Raw genomic sequence first — 15,954 nt, 5'->3', positions numbered from 1 at the left:
TTCCATAGAAGGAGGAAAAGGCATAATTTTCCCGATTTGTTGTAGAACCTGAAGCTGTAAGTAGTTCACCTTAGAAGGACTCCATGTTTGTTATCAACTATACATTGATATTCCAGGGCTATACTGGAACCCTTGAAGAGAAGGACAGATGACTCAGCAAAGGCAAAGCAAAGCTGCAAAGCCTATCCATCTCTAAAGGACCCAGCCAGACAAAAGCCAGAAAGGGCCTGAGACTCTGCTAGTCTGTTTGAGCACAACAAGCCTGAACCATTACATGTTATTGTTTTCTATATTTGATTTACTGTTCTGTATGTTATTTTTTATGAAAGAACAAAAGAAAAAAATAACAAGTTGGAAATCAGTTTACTGTAATTTTTGTAATTTAGTATGAAAAGATGGGATCACACTGTCACAAAGTGAACACTTTTAGTTTCAATTGAGAAATAATATCCCTCTTGGAATTAAGTTGGATTACACAAGCTCTTTTCATCAGTTTCAATATACTTGTGTGGGGGGGGCGGGGCGGGCAATGAATGCACATAAAGGGAAGCAGGATTGCCATGCATAACTGTGTCACACAACTGTTCTTGGAATGCTTGTAAAGGGAATATGGGAACTGGATCAATCTAGAGGTCCATCTAGCCCAGCAAGCTGTTTTATCAAGCTGTCTTTCATATAGTGGCCAATTAGTTACCCTAGAGGGCCAAACAGGGCATAGAGGCCTTGGCATAGAGGCCTTCCCTTCCATGGCACCTATAGCAGTGGTATTCTGGTGTTTGTTGCCTCTGGATATGTTTTGGAGACAGCAACTCAGCATGCCTGGACATGGGGGAGGGCACTAAATCTCTTTAAGTGAATAAGGGTTATCTCTTGGGATGTCCCTCTCTTTGTACCTGGGAGCTGCCCTCTGACCCCTCCTCCTTCTGAATCAGTAGCTGTTGCTCTTTGTCTTTTACCACATGGACTTGCATGGAGGCAGACACCTCTACAGGTCTCTCCTTTAGAAGCAAATACTCCATACTTTGCACTCATGTGATGCTGCAATAAAAAAGTATATTCTTTAGATTAGGACTTCTTTGTTTCTTTCAACTGCAACAAGAATGTGAACATAATCTACTTGAATAAATAAGTCTTACTTTTTGCAATTTATTTCTTGAGAAGACTGATTTTACTTTGCATCATGCTTTCATGACTGGGCAAAACTCTGCTATACCTACCAATATTCCAAACAATATGGAGATTCCCTTTTGTAATTATGGGCAGTAGTTACTGATGGACCTATCCTTAAGGAAAATGTCTAATTCATTAAGGAATTAGCAGCAGTGGCGTAGGAGGTTAAGAGCTCATGTATCTAATCTGGAGGAACCAGGTTTGATTCTCTGCTCTGCCGCCTGAGCTGTGGAGGCTTATCTGGGGAACTCAGATTAGCCTGTACACTCCCACACATGCCAGCTGGGTGACCTTGGGCTAGACACAGCTTCTCGGAGCTCTCTCAGCCCCACCTACCTCACAGGGTGTTTGTTGTGAGGGGGGAAGGGCAAGGAGATTGTAAGCCCCTTTGAGTCTCCTACAGGAGAGAAAGGGGGATATAAATCCAAACTTTTCTTCTTCTTCTTCCTCTTAAGGATAGGTCCATCAATAACTACTGCCCAGTGTGGAACCAGCATGGTTTAGTGGTTAAGAGCAGGTGCACTCTAATCTGGAGAACTGGTTTGATTTCCAGGTCTGCCACTTGAGCTGTGGAGGCTTATTTGGTGATTAGCTTGTGCACTTCAGCACATGCCAGCTGGGTGACCTTGGGCTAGTCACAGTTCTTCTGAGCTCTCTCAGCCCCATCTACCTCACAAAGTGTTTGTTGTGAGGGGGAAAGGGGAAAGAGTTTGTAAGCCCCTTTGAGTCTCCTTAGAGAAAGGGGGATTATAAATCCAACTCTTCTTCTTCTTTCCTTTTAAAGCCATCCATGCTCATAGTCATCACTACCAGTGGAGTATTTGCCTAGGGACAGAGGGTACCCTCTGTCCCCGGGTGCCACTGATTTGGTCACTTTGGGGTGCAAAATCAGCCCCCCACGTGACCAGGAAGACGGCAAGGACTTCCTGCTGCCTTCTCGTCTTCTGGCACCCTCCGCCCCACCCATGTCGTCATCAAAATGGGTGAGGCCAAGGAAGCCAGAGGACCCCCCAAGCCTCGCCCCCTCTCACACCTGGCCCCATCCCTGAGCCCTGCCCCCCTCTTGGCTACTGGCTTCGAGCTGGCAGCCGGCAGTCCCTTCTGCCCTCCCCTCTGGGGCTGGGGCCTTTGCTTTTATAAGCTCAGAGGCATGGCCCCACCCCTGAGGCTCAGAGCCAGCAGCTGGGAGGGGCGGGCCCAGAGATGGGCCCCGCCTCAGGTGTAGTGAGGGGCAGCTGGAGAGTGGTTGTCTCTGGGTGCCATTTTTCCCTGGTATGCCTCTGATCACTACATCCACAATTAATTACTTGTTCAATAAAAAAGTATTTCTTTTTACTCATCGAGAATATATTTTCCATCGATTTCACAGGGTGCTTCCAATTTCTGGTATTATGAGAGAGGGAGAAAAAATTCTCTGTATCCAGTTCTTCATCCCAGGAACAATTTTATAAATCTCTCATGTCCCCAATCATTTTTTTTCATATCTAAAATATCCCAGACACCTTAGCCTTTTGTCATAAGAAAGGTGCTCAAACATCTTAATCATTTTGGTTGTCCTCACCTGTACTTTTCCCAGCTCTGCAATGTCTTTTTTGAGCCATGGTGACTAGAACTGCACACAAACTGCAAATGAGGCCGCACAATAGATCTAGTCAGGAGCATTACAATATTGGCAGTTTTATTTTCAATCCCTTTTCTAATTATTATCAGCATGGAGTTCATTTTTTTCACTGCATCCAGACACCAAGTCAACATTTTCAACAAACTATCTCTCTCCCTCTAAGTCTTAGCCAATTCAGACCCCTTCAGTACATGCTTAGGATTTTTTGTTCCAATTTGCATCATTCCACACTTACCTACTGGAACTTCATTTACCATGTAGCTGCCTACTCACATGAGTACTCCTTCTGACTCTATTGGAGTTCTTCACAGTCTAACTTGGTTTCACCATCCTGAATAATTTAGAATTATCTGCAAATTGGGCCATTAGTCTGCTTAACCGTAATTCCAGATCATTTAGGGACAAATTAAATATTTCCTGGCCAAATACCAGTCCTTGTAGGACTCCCTGCTTTCCCACCTCTAGGAGAATTAACAGATGTTCCTGCTGAAGGTGATGGTCCCCACATGAAGCTGCATTATACAGTAGTCTATTTAGGTTGGTATTGTCTACTCTGACTGGCTGTGGTTCTCCGGGATTGCAGGCAGAGGTCTTTCACATCACCTACTACTTGATTCTTTTAACTGAAGATGTTTAAAATAGCATTTTCACCTTCTTCCAACCATTGTACTGCCATTGTACTGGATAGGTTTTCTTGATTTTGCGGTTTGCTTGCCATTCTGTTTCCTGTTTTGATTCTTTGCTACTTGAAAACTCTGGAAAAGCAAGGAATGCTCTCTCGAATGCTAATTCATTCCTGCCTATGCCAGCTGTACAAGCAGAATATTGATTATGAAATTAATGAAAAGGCTTTATTCCGATCTGAATGCTTGAAATGTAACAGGCACAAACCCTGAGAATTTAAGTCTTAATTGGAGTGAGGAACTACAGCCAGAAATTAAATCATCACTGAATTGACAAGAAAAAAACATTTAAAGAAATTGTTGTATTAATATAAAGAATTTTAAATTTTAAAAAACTATGATGTACCCCCAAACCCTGTACATCACTAGGGGTGAATACCACAGATCATTTTCCATGAATGAAAAAAAATCTGCCTACAGAATACAATTTTTTCCACTCTCCTTCTGGCTGTAGCCCAACATGCCTCCCAGTGTTGTTCCTGGGAAGACAGAGGACATCCGTGGAAACACTTCATGAGCCCTTCCTCAGACTGCTTAATGAAAACCAAGCAAGTGACTTAGAAACCTACAGTAGAGATACCTATATTTTCATGAAAACATTTCCCATGAAACAAACTTTTATATCTTTGTTTCTCTATCACTGGAATGAAAAAGACTAGTGAGTTAGAAATTTTTCAAATGTTGATATATTTCATGAATGTTAATTTCAGACCTAGATATGGGCTACTTCTCTAACCAATGACAAAAAAAAAAATATCCATCTGCAGAGAGTGACTTGCCCCACTCAACCCTTCCAGTGCAACCTAACATATTCCCCCCTGCCCCATCAAAATCCTGCTTCTGGCAGAAAGGGAACCTTTAGGACAGTGGTTCTCAACATTCCTAATGCTGCGACGTGCGACCCTTTAATATAGTTCCTCAAATTGTGGTGACCCCCAACCTTAACATTTATCCATTTTACAGATGGAGAACATTGATGCAGAGAGTCTTGGGCAACCCCTGTGAAAGGGTCATTCGACCCCCAAAGGGGTCCTGACCCACAGGTTGAGAACCGCTGATTTAGAAACTGCAGGGGGCATCAGAACTGCAGCAGGAACGTGAATTGGTAAAAGTCTCCCCTTCTATTTGTAGTTATCCCACATGGAATCCCAAGCCCATTTCCTCACAGTATAAAGCAAACAGACATTTGAGTCAATAAAATGTGAGGTATGAGTATTTCAATAAATACATGTTGTTTAAATTTCCCGACAGATTTTTTTTAATCCTGTGCTGTGATGGAAGATATTTTGGTGAATACCTTCTTCATCACACACAGTTGATTACAACAGCAAAAGAATCTAATGCACATTTGACCCATTCACATATTTTTATTTGCATGGACATCCTCACAAGATGATGTGAATCATTATCTATTTGGAGGAGGAGACAGAAATGTGATCGACATAAGTTTTTATTTATTTTAGAAGTAACCTTGTCTGCATCAACTTCAATCATACAATTAATGCTGGACTTTATTCCCTATTTCAGCTATGTCAAGGAAAAAGTCAGATTTCCTGGGAACAATAAGTTCATCCTTTCATACTTCCAGCTTGTGAACCTCAGGTAACGTAAAAAATTAAAAGATGGAGTCTAAACAGTTGTTAGCCTTTAATGAAATTAAATATATTCATTCATAAACTAATGCTGACTTCCTGCACGCTATTCTGTGTGACTAAACAGCAGAGTACTTGGCATCATTTGAACAATGTTCTAAATAGCTTTGGCATATAATTTTGGGTGTTATTCCTTTAAAGTAATGTGAGGTTTTATTTGGCATCAGGATGCTGATATAGCACCAGTAAGTTTTTAATCTTTTTCATTTATTTCCCATAAACATTTGTTTTTAAATCTCAGCACCTAAGTCTTACCTTCTAAATCAACTAATTACCCTCTAAATCAACTAATTCTCATATAGACATCAATATCTCCTTATTACTGATAAACTATTCATTTTTAGAAGATAACCCTCTTTATGGCAAGGGTCAACTCTCCTGTTTGACACCACTAGTTTCTGAATGAGCCCAGAAGAAGGGTAAAAAATAGTAAACATATAGACAATAATAACTTATGAAAGACCATTAAAAATGAGGCAGAAGTGAAGGAACTGGTTTTTTCCTTTTAGAGAGAAAAAAATATTTATTTCCAGTAATAGAAAAGGATTACTGCTGATATCAGAATTCCAAAACACTTACAACAAGTAAGCACTCATAGGATTGCAATTTTCATTTCCTTTATCCAATATACAAATGTTAACTGGATGTTTGGCTTTAACAGATAAAAATAGCATTGCTTACTGTAACTGTATGTTCATCAAGTGGTCCTCTGTGCAGGCCAATGTAGGACTGCGCTTCTTTTCAGTTAACATTTTAAGAGATTTTAGTTATTAGTTGAGTTCTCCCCTCTCACAATCACAGGCTGGGTGATCTTCCTGCCCAGGATCCTGTGACCTGAGAGGAGAGGGATACCCATTCCCTCCAGATCTCTCCTTTCCATCATGGGGAACCACCACTTGAGCTACATGACAGCCCACAGCAGGGAAGGAGGGAGGGACATGTGCCTGCACAGAGGACTACTAGATGAAAAAACAGTTACAATAAGCAATGATGTTTTTCATCATTATGACCTCTGTGCAGTCCCACATGGGAGAATGGCAAGCTTACATGCTACGGAGGTGGGTTTGACTTGTTAGTGAACCACAGATTGCAAAACAGCTTGACCCACATTTGACATCAACATCCACAGTGTAATCTATATAGATATAGATATAGATATAGATATAGATATAGATATAGATATATCTGAGTCCCCTCCCTCCCCTCCCTTGCATGCCACTCCTCATATATATATATATATATAAATGGAACCATGCGTTTGTTGCTTCGAGAATAACCCCCCTTCTGGCCCAAACGCTCTGAAAATTTCACAGACACTTACTCATTCCCCCGACTGTATTCTTACGTACCTCCCGCTGTCAGACAACACACCTGAGCCAGGTAAAACATCTTTTTCCTGGCACACCAGGCCATAAAACTGCCTGTGTGTTACCATCACCCTTAGAATGTTCATGTCCTTAGAATGTTCGCTCAGATGGCCAGATATGAGCAGGGAAAAAAGTACATAGGCAATAACTCTAGTGGATGTGAAACACATACACACGTTGCCATGTGAGACATCAGGTGGGGTTCCCCCCTCACACACAGGTATCTTTCACTCTCTGTGCCTCACCCACTGCTACCACACAACACACCTACTCTCATACACATTCAGCAGAGGGAGAGGGAAGGGACAGTGGGGGAGGCATGCAAGGGAAGAGAAGTGAGGGAGGGGACAGAAAGTGAGGGGTGGCATGCAAGGGAGGGGAGGGAGCGTGCCAGCATCTGGATATGACCCACCCACTCTAGCAGAAGGAGATGGAAGGGAGGGAGGGGGAGGGGTGGCATGCAAGGGAAGAGAGGGTGGGAGAGGGAAGGGACGGAGGGGGAGACATGCAAGGGAAGATAAGTGAGGGAGGGGACAGAAAGTGAGGGGTGGCATGCAAGGGAGAGGAGGGAGCGGGCCCAGCATCTGGATATGACCCACCCATCCTAGCAGAGGGAGACAGAAGGGAGGGAGAGGTGGCATGCAAGGGAAGAGAGGGTGGGAGAGGGAAGGGATGAAGGGACGAAGGGGGAGGCATGCAGGGGAAGAGAAGTTAGGGAGGGGAGAGAGTGAGGAGTGGCACGCAAGGGAGGGGAGGGAGGGGACCCAGCATCTGGATATGACCCACCCACTCTAGCAAAGGGAAAGGGGAGGGAGGTAGGGGGAGGGGTGCCATGCAAGGGAAAAGAAGTGAGGGAGGATGCAGTCACACACATCAATGACATCACACAGTATCAGCCTGCGTGTTTCCATGAGCACGTACTGCTGGCCTCTGCAATTGATTTGCAATTGATCTGCTGCTCCTGTTCCTTTCCCATTTCACCACAATAAGCCACAGCAACATGTGGCCGGGCCCCACTAGTGCCTGATAAAAGTCAAAGGAGTGGACCACGCAGCTGCTCTGCATATGTCATTAAAGTCCACATGTGGTTAAAAAGCCTTAGAAGTTGTTAGGACCTTGATAAAATATGCTGTAATGGCAATTGGGCGAAGGACCTTATTAACCTTGCAGTAAGCCACTCTAATTGCAGATGTTACTGAATGAGACAAGGTGGGGGTAGACACAATGGATCCCTTCTTGGATCCTCTGAAATACACAGAGTAGTATCCTTCCCAAAAGACATGCTTCTGGTGATACAGATAGAGACAGCTCTGTGCACATCCAAGGAGTGCAAAGATCTGTCCTCATCAGATTGAGGGTCCTGAAAAAACACTGGCAGAACTACCTTCTGGGAGAGGTGAAACTGGTACATCACCTTGGGTAAATGCTCAAGGCTAGGCCTGAGGACTATGTTATCAGGAAAAAAATTGTGTGAATGGAGGGTCACAGTGCAAAGTTCTCAAATCACTGACCCCCAGGAAGGCCAATTTGTATGAGAATAAGCTTAACGGGCATTAAACTAAGGGTTCAAATGGAGCACTAGTGAGATGTATTAACACTAGCATGAGGCACTGAGGAGTTTAACAGGTAGGTACATATTATTAAGCCCCTTAACAAACTTCTTCAAGAGAGGTAGAGAGACAGTGAGTGGGAACCAGCCCCGCCATGAAAGGCAGATATTGCTACTTGCGCTTGTATTCTCCTTCCCAATCTCTGTAGCCCTGCATGCATGCCACATAATACACAATGGTCATTAGGTGGCCTTCTGAAAGGGCCCCCTAGCCCTCTTCTTCTATTCCCACCACCACCACCACAGTTTTTTATTTTATTTTAACCTTCCCTGCTTGGCAGTGGGCACAAACAAAGACTGGCCTTATCAAGCAGATTCAGCCCCAGATAATGAAATAGTTCATGCAAATATCACTTAATGTTTAATAGAACTAGAAAATCATCCCAAAACAACTGAGTCATTGCAATAATTGATGAAAAATGGAAACGCTGAGTGCAAAAATGTGCATTAGGATTATTCTATTTGACAGTAACTTTAGCAAATTGCTCTGTTTAGAAGATGGTTCTATCTGTCTTGCTGTCCCTCCCACTGACTATGAAGATAAAAACAGGCATTAAAGTGGCGGAGTGTCAGGTACATTTTTAATTATTGCCAGGTGACAGTTGACTGAGTTACATCAACTATAACAAAGAAGGGGCTTGATTTGGGCCAAATTAATATCCATGTACATCTCTAATGCACATCTCTCATTTCAAGCAAAATCAAAGAGCACAACCCTCAGCAGATTAGGTAAACAACAGCTAAGAACATGCATGAAAGAATACACCATCTGAGACAGCAACTTCTAAAAATTAAACCTCACAAAAAATTACCACAATCTTATTTCTGAACCACATCTTTGAGCTCAGTGGCTGCTAGTAAAATCTGTTTCCTCGGGCAATACAGTAAGACAACACAAAGAAAATATTGAAATATTGGCAAGAGAAAAGAAAAGTAAAATCTTTGTGTTTAGATAGGGCTTTCTGCGTCAGATGCATCGCTATCTTCAACAAGGTCCTTATTCTGATTTCCAGTTGGAAATTAAACTTTTATAGAAAAGGAACTACATGCACTCAATTATTTCCTCCTATATTCTGTATTTCTTATTAGATTGTGCTCAGTTTTTCCTCTTCTCTGCCTCCAGGCTCCCCACAGAAAAACAAAATGTAAGTAAAATTTAAAGAGACAATATTCAAAAAATTACTATTTTAAAACTAAGCTTCTGAAAATAAAATCTAATTAATATTGTACCTAATGGGCATGCTTTTGAAATAATGTGATGACTGCTGTTCTAAATTTTATTGGAAAGATTTGGCAATTGTATACCCATTAATGAGAGTATATATCACAAAAATGATTGTACAAGTAAATAATGGTGTACTGGAATTGACTTAAAATGTCCAATTTCATTGGATTTTCTCCTTCAGATGATTTCTGGTGAAGCAGAGGAATCAAATTGAACATAATTTGGTAACAAAAGTAGTCAATAATTGAGCTAAGTAGCATGAACTTGTCAGTCACTTGTGACCTCCTCCTAGTTACACTTAATTTAAACTTTGCCAAGTCAAAGAAGACTGGGAGAGAACAGTTGCAGAGGAGCCCTAAGCTCATATTGTCCCAGCTTCTGAGTGTGTCTGAACTAAGTATACACAGAAATACTTGCAAGGATCCCAGCCTTCAAGCTTTGCTTATTTGGTTGTGGATGGAGTTGCCATAGCAGGACTCTTTGAGGATGGTAGTTTCTTCTGTGAGAAGAGAGAGAGAGAGAGGCCTCCTCAAGTCCTCTAACACCTCAGTGCTAAATATGTTTATTCAATATCATCAAGGACCTCACCCTGATAAAATGGTAATGAAGTCTGGGACCACATAAGTAGGGTAAATCACTAAGATGAGGCCACATAAAAGGCATAAAACCAACAGTCAACTTTATCATGATTACGAAGTACTTCAAGAGGAACTGAATAGCTGCTAGCAAGAGCCAAAGTGAACTGGAACTGGAAAGTGAAGCTGTTCTGGCAAAGAGGTTAGATTTTCGCTTTTGCCACCCAAAGAGGGGAGGAAGCTGGCTGAGGATGCAGGAGACATAGAAAATCCCATTGTGTGGGTAAAATTTGGCCACAGCTGTTTTATTGGTGTGCTGGCAAAAGGAAGCAGAGGCACAGCATAGGGGACAGATCTGGCACTGGGCAGCATGTCTGCTGTCCTTCAGTAATAACTTTCCCCCAGCCTGATGCATGGAAAAAACCAACAACGCCCAGAGCAACAAGATAGTGGGAGCCATCTGGGTTCTGGCCTCTGGATTAACTCCCCTTGCTACCAGGAAACGCAAGCCACCAGCATCCCCCCCAGGGCTTGTGGTTCACAGGCTCGCTCCACCACTCCCTGGCCTCTTATGGAGGCCCCCACCAAATGGGGAGGGTAGGCACGCAAGCTCCTCCTCCCTTGAACGGATCAGTCCCCATGTGCAACCCACCAGGCTGTGACAAATGAAATGCATATAACAACAACAATCACTGTAAACAGAAGACTCAGACCCATGAGGGTGGGAAGGAGAAGCCATTGGCGCTCGGGTGAGGAGAAGCACAGGATGGCCTGGCCTGCCCATATAAGGTTGCAGCCCTGCCTCCTCCAGGCATGTCACTCACTTGTGCCGGCAGCTGGGCAGTCCAACCCCACACTGGAATGGATGTCAGCACTGAGTCTGCCCCTCTCCCTGCCCGAGCAGCAACAGCAGCCAAGGTAAATCTCAGCCGCTCTTTCCTAGTGTCAAGCCAGAAGACCCACTATGCAACAAATACCAGGAATGGGTTGTAGTATAAGGTGGGTAACCTAGATCATGCATTGGGAATGCCTCGGAAGACTTGGGCTGTTTGTGGTGTGTGTTGGGCTTTGTGTCATCATTATTTAGGCTGGGTTTGTAAGCAGCCCAACATTTCCTGCTGGTGGTCATTGCTGCTTTCAGAGAAAAGTGGTGGCTTACATACAAGTTTCCCCATTGGATCCACATGCAAGCCCGTTGCACTGGCGTAATGCCCATTGGGCAAGGTGGGCAGCTGCCCAGGGCATCACCTTGTGGGGGGCATCAAAATGCTGGGTTCGTTTTTGGGTATTTTAGTGGTTTTCCATTTTTGGCCTGCAAGGGGCGCAGTTTTTAGGTTAGTGGCACCAAAATTTCAGGGTATCATCTGGAGATGATGGCACCCCCCAAGTTTGGTGCAGTTTGGTTCAGGGGGGCCAAAGTTATGGACCCTCAAAACTGTAGCCCCCATCTCCTATTAGCTCCCATTGGAAACAATGGGGGATGGGGCACCCCCTTTGGGAGTCCATAACTTTGGACTCCTTGAACCAAATCTCACCAAACTTGGGGAGTAGCATAAGGACAGTCTCCTGATTATACGCTGAAATAATGGTGCTGATATGTCCAAAAATGCACCCCCTGCAGGCACCAATGTCCTGGTGCAAAAAACTTTTTGGTCATGGTGGAGTGGCCGCCCATGGGGGGGCGGGCATCCAACTCAGGTTTTGCGCAGGGCTATAGTTTGCCCAGGGCTGCCTCGTTACACCCCTGGCCTGTTGCCAGAAAATTTTGATGGAGGGGGCAAATGAGTATATCATAGGCATCAATCACTATTTACTATATTTGTAGACCCATTTTCTACTTAAGAACATAAGAACAAGCCTGTTGGATCAGACCAGAGTCCATCTAGTCCAGCACTCTGCTACTCGCAGAGGCCCACCAGATGCCTTTGGGATCGCACATGCAGGATGTGAAAACAATGGCCTTCTGCTGCTGCTGCTGCTGCTCCCGAGCACCTGGTCTGCTAAGGCATTTGCAATCCAAGATCAAGGAGGATCAATATTGGTAATAGCCACTTAGATGCGACTTCTCTCTCCTCGCATAAAATCCTGTGTGCCAAAGCCCCTTTTAAAGAAGCTATCAGGTTGGTGGCCCATCACCACCTCCTGTGGCAGCATATTCCAAACACCAATTACACGTTGTGTGAAAAATTGTTTCCTTTTATTAGTCCTAATTCTTCCCCCTAGCATTTTTCAATGTTCTTGTCCCTTGGTTCTAGCTATTGTGAGAAGAGAAAGGGAAAACTTTCTCCTCTGTCCCAGCATTTTCTACCCCATGCATGAATTTCACCCAGACTTTGCAATCCATATTCCCCCCCCTCAGGCGTCTCCTCCTCCAAACTAAAAAAGTCCCAAATTCCCTAGCATGCAGCCTCTCCTCATAAGGAAGGTGATCCAATCCCTCAATCATCCTCGTTGCCCTTCTCTGTACTTTTTCTATCTCTTCAATATCCTTTTTGAGATGTGGTGACCAGAACTGAACACAGTACTCCAAGTGTGGTTGCACCATTGCTTTATATAAGGGCATGACAATCTTTGCAGATTTTGTATACTTGAAATTCAAGATGGATTACATGGTATATAGTAATGTAATCAAGTAGCATGAGAAATCTCCAAAGCAATGTAACATGACTAGGGTTACAAAAATTCAAAAAGTGCAAAAAAGTAGCAGACATGCTATGTCAGGCAATGCTGAAAATGAAATCACAAAAAAATGAAAACAATGCTGTAAGATCAGGATGGAATAGCATACACTGTTGCATGAACTGCAGTCCTATGCTCTATTAGCTTAATGAAAACGTTCTTCAAAACAACTATTTTACATAGAATAGAATAGAATAGAATAGAATAGAATAGAATAGAATAGAATAGAATAGAATAGAATCTTTATTGGCCAAGTGTGATTGGACACACAAGGAATTTGTCTCTGGTGCATATGCTCTCAGTGTACATAAAAGAAAATACATTTGTCAAGAATCATAAGGTACAGCACTTAATTAAAGAAATGTGGGAGCCTTTCTTCTAGTTCTTGACACCTGAAACTGCAAATATAATTTTCTTTTCTCCATCCATTTTCTGCAAAAGAAACAAAAAGCTCTGTCTTTCAAACCAAGAATGCCTAACTCTTCAGTGTTCTTATTTTGTTTTGGGATTAACAAGCTGAAATTGTGTATTTCTGTATCTTAGTTTGGAGAATAAGTGTATTTAGTTCTTTAAAAACTCTTGGTCTTTGCTGCTGTTCTATGCTTGAAACTTAGCTATTGTTGGGTTATAGTTAAGAAACATTAGCTAAGTTTCAAGCATAGAACAGCAGCAAAGACCAAGAGTTTTTAAAGAACTAAATACACTTATTCTCCAAACTAAGGTACAGAAATATACAACTTAGCTATTGTTGGGTTATAGTTAGGAAACAAGGAGCCATGTGGCGTAGTGGTTAAGTGCTTGCACTGCCACTCATACAGTCAGAAGTTCGAGCCCCCTGTGGGTCAGATATCCTAGCAGCTGGTTCATGGTCAACTCAGCCATCCATCCATTCCTTGGTTGGTAAATGAGTACTTAGCACACAGCTAGGGGTAAAGAATAGCCGAGGAAAGCAATGGCAAACTGTCCCACAAAAACGGCTTGCCTGTGAAATCACTGCTTGCAGTGGTACCCCAGGGTCGAACCCGACTTAAGGGGAAACTTTACGTTTAGTTAGGAAACTGTCCATTTTCTTACAGAATTAAGTTATTAAACTGATTCCAAATGAGACCCCCAATATTCAAGTCACGGTTATAAAAATGTTTAAAAAGATTTACAAATTGAACACAAAACTACATAATTAGCTCAAGGCTTCTAATGGTGCCATCTAACAAATGTGTAAGATCAACAACTGCATATAGTGTATATTTTCAATCAAATGGCCTTTCTGATGATGTCAGGAAAGCTCCTACACTTTTCTAATTTTGCAAACTATGCAAAGCAGAATGGTTCAAAACAGTATTTTTATTAAGACAATAGAGCTACATGATAATGGAATAGTTCAGAAAGGAGCTTTTATAAAAGCAAGAGGACTGTGGATTGTATCACTGTACGTTATGTATTATCTGTCTGATGCAAGTATTATTCTGCTCTTACTGCATTGCTGTCTACCTTTGTAATACCATTTTCTGCATTGTTTGAGATATTACACATAATTATTTTTGCTCTTTCAAAGTGCTATAATCCTAGTCTTGTTGTATTGTTTATTAGATATCTAATCTGATTGATTGCATTGATTTACACAGTGTAATCTGTTTTGAGTCTCATTGAGAAAGGTGGACTATAAAGTAAACAAAATGAATAAATAAAATGCATAGTACTAGGCTGTGAGCTGGATTCTTTTCTAAGTAAACATCAAGCAACAGTGGCATGATCCCTGAGCTGCCCACAGGTACGGGAACCTTTTCCAGCAACTTTCTATCTTCAGAAAAAACCCACAATGCTCCCCTGTGAATACGATTCCTGTGGGGTCACATACATTTAATAAATTTAAATAAATAAACAAGCAAGCAAGCAAGCAAAAGATCTGTGCTTACTTACCTCTGGGCCTAAATTCCTTATTATTTGTCTCCTGTCCTGTCAAAAATAATTTCCCCAGCAGTAAGTATTCTTCAGGACTATTGTGGAACACTATGCTGTCCTCTCTGTTTTGTTCTTTCTTTTGTTCAGAGTCTGGTACAACATGATTTTTACTCCATCACTTAATCTCTCTCTCTCTCTTTATTGCAACATACTTCACTGTTTGCTTGCTTTTAAAATCAGGACTCTTCAGCCTTGCTAACTATTCATTCTGTTTAACTGATTGCATACAGAATTCACACTTGGAAAGATTTATGAGAGAATTTATACCTCTTTGCCTCAGTTCTTTCCTTTTCTCTTAGCATAATAATTTACACTTAAATCAACCTGTTGTGAATTTTAACTTTAAATCACTGTTAATTATTTTTGACACTATAGGCCTGTGATAGATTTCACACCAACCCCTGGTGCTGATTTGAGGGGCATGGCAAATGATTGATGGGGAACCACCCTATTTTGCCCTACAATGGCTACAGGCCTGTCCACATTATTGTAGCACATGGCTATCTGATGTTGCAATCCAGAAGGATGATAGCCATGTAGCATGAGTCATAGTATCAGTGATCCATGATGAGTCAGATCTATAGTTCCTGACATATTTAAGGTCATCTGAGAGAAGTACATGAAGGGGCCTTAAGATCCACCTATGTCAACATGACCATTAGTATACTTTAGTCAATTGGTCAAATCAGTATGGATACTGTCTAGCACTGTTATCAGCCACCCATTTATTAATAACTCAGTAGGTCTTCTTCCTGCAGCAGTTCATGGTATGTTATGTTATGTCAGGAGAAAAATTACAAGATGGTGATCATGCTCAGCAGTTTTATTGAGTGCATTCTTTATTGTCTGCCAGTTAGCCATTTGTTGATTAGCCATTTGTTGTCGGATACAAGGGGCCTGGCATTATTTAATAGATCAGATCACCATTAATAAATGTGCAAACATTTTGTGTTGTGAATTGGACCCCATTATCTGAATCAATAGCATCTTGAAGTCCACATATTGGGAAGAGTCAATGAAAACATTCAATAATGGTATAGAATGTCTTTGATTAAATAAGTCACTTCCAACCATCTATATATATAAAAAGCAAACAGTGACTTTGTTAGTCACTCCCTAACGCCGAAACGGCTGGCCCCCAAATGTTCACATGACGTTCCTCCCTGTTGCGGGCAGGTAATCGGACCTTCAAATCGCCGAAAGTCCATACCTGAGCCAGGTAAAAGGTCTTTTTCCTGGCGCACCAGGCCAAGAAGCTGTTTGTGTTCAACTGTCACCCTTAGAATGTTCGTGCAGCCTGTCTGTCTGTGGCCTGAGGGCTTAGAATGTTCATGCAGATGGGCAGAGATGAGCAGTGAAAACAGTAAATAAGTAATACTGTTAGGTGATACGAGTGGAAGGGAAACACATACAC

The sequence above is a fragment of the Sphaerodactylus townsendi genome, linkage group LG02 (genome assembly GCF_021028975.2).
Source record: "Sphaerodactylus townsendi isolate TG3544 linkage group LG02, MPM_Stown_v2.3, whole genome shotgun sequence".
In the NCBI taxonomy this organism is placed as follows: domain Eukaryota; kingdom Metazoa; phylum Chordata; class Lepidosauria; order Squamata; family Sphaerodactylidae; genus Sphaerodactylus; species Sphaerodactylus townsendi.
Note: the sequence above shows the minus strand (reverse complement) of the source record.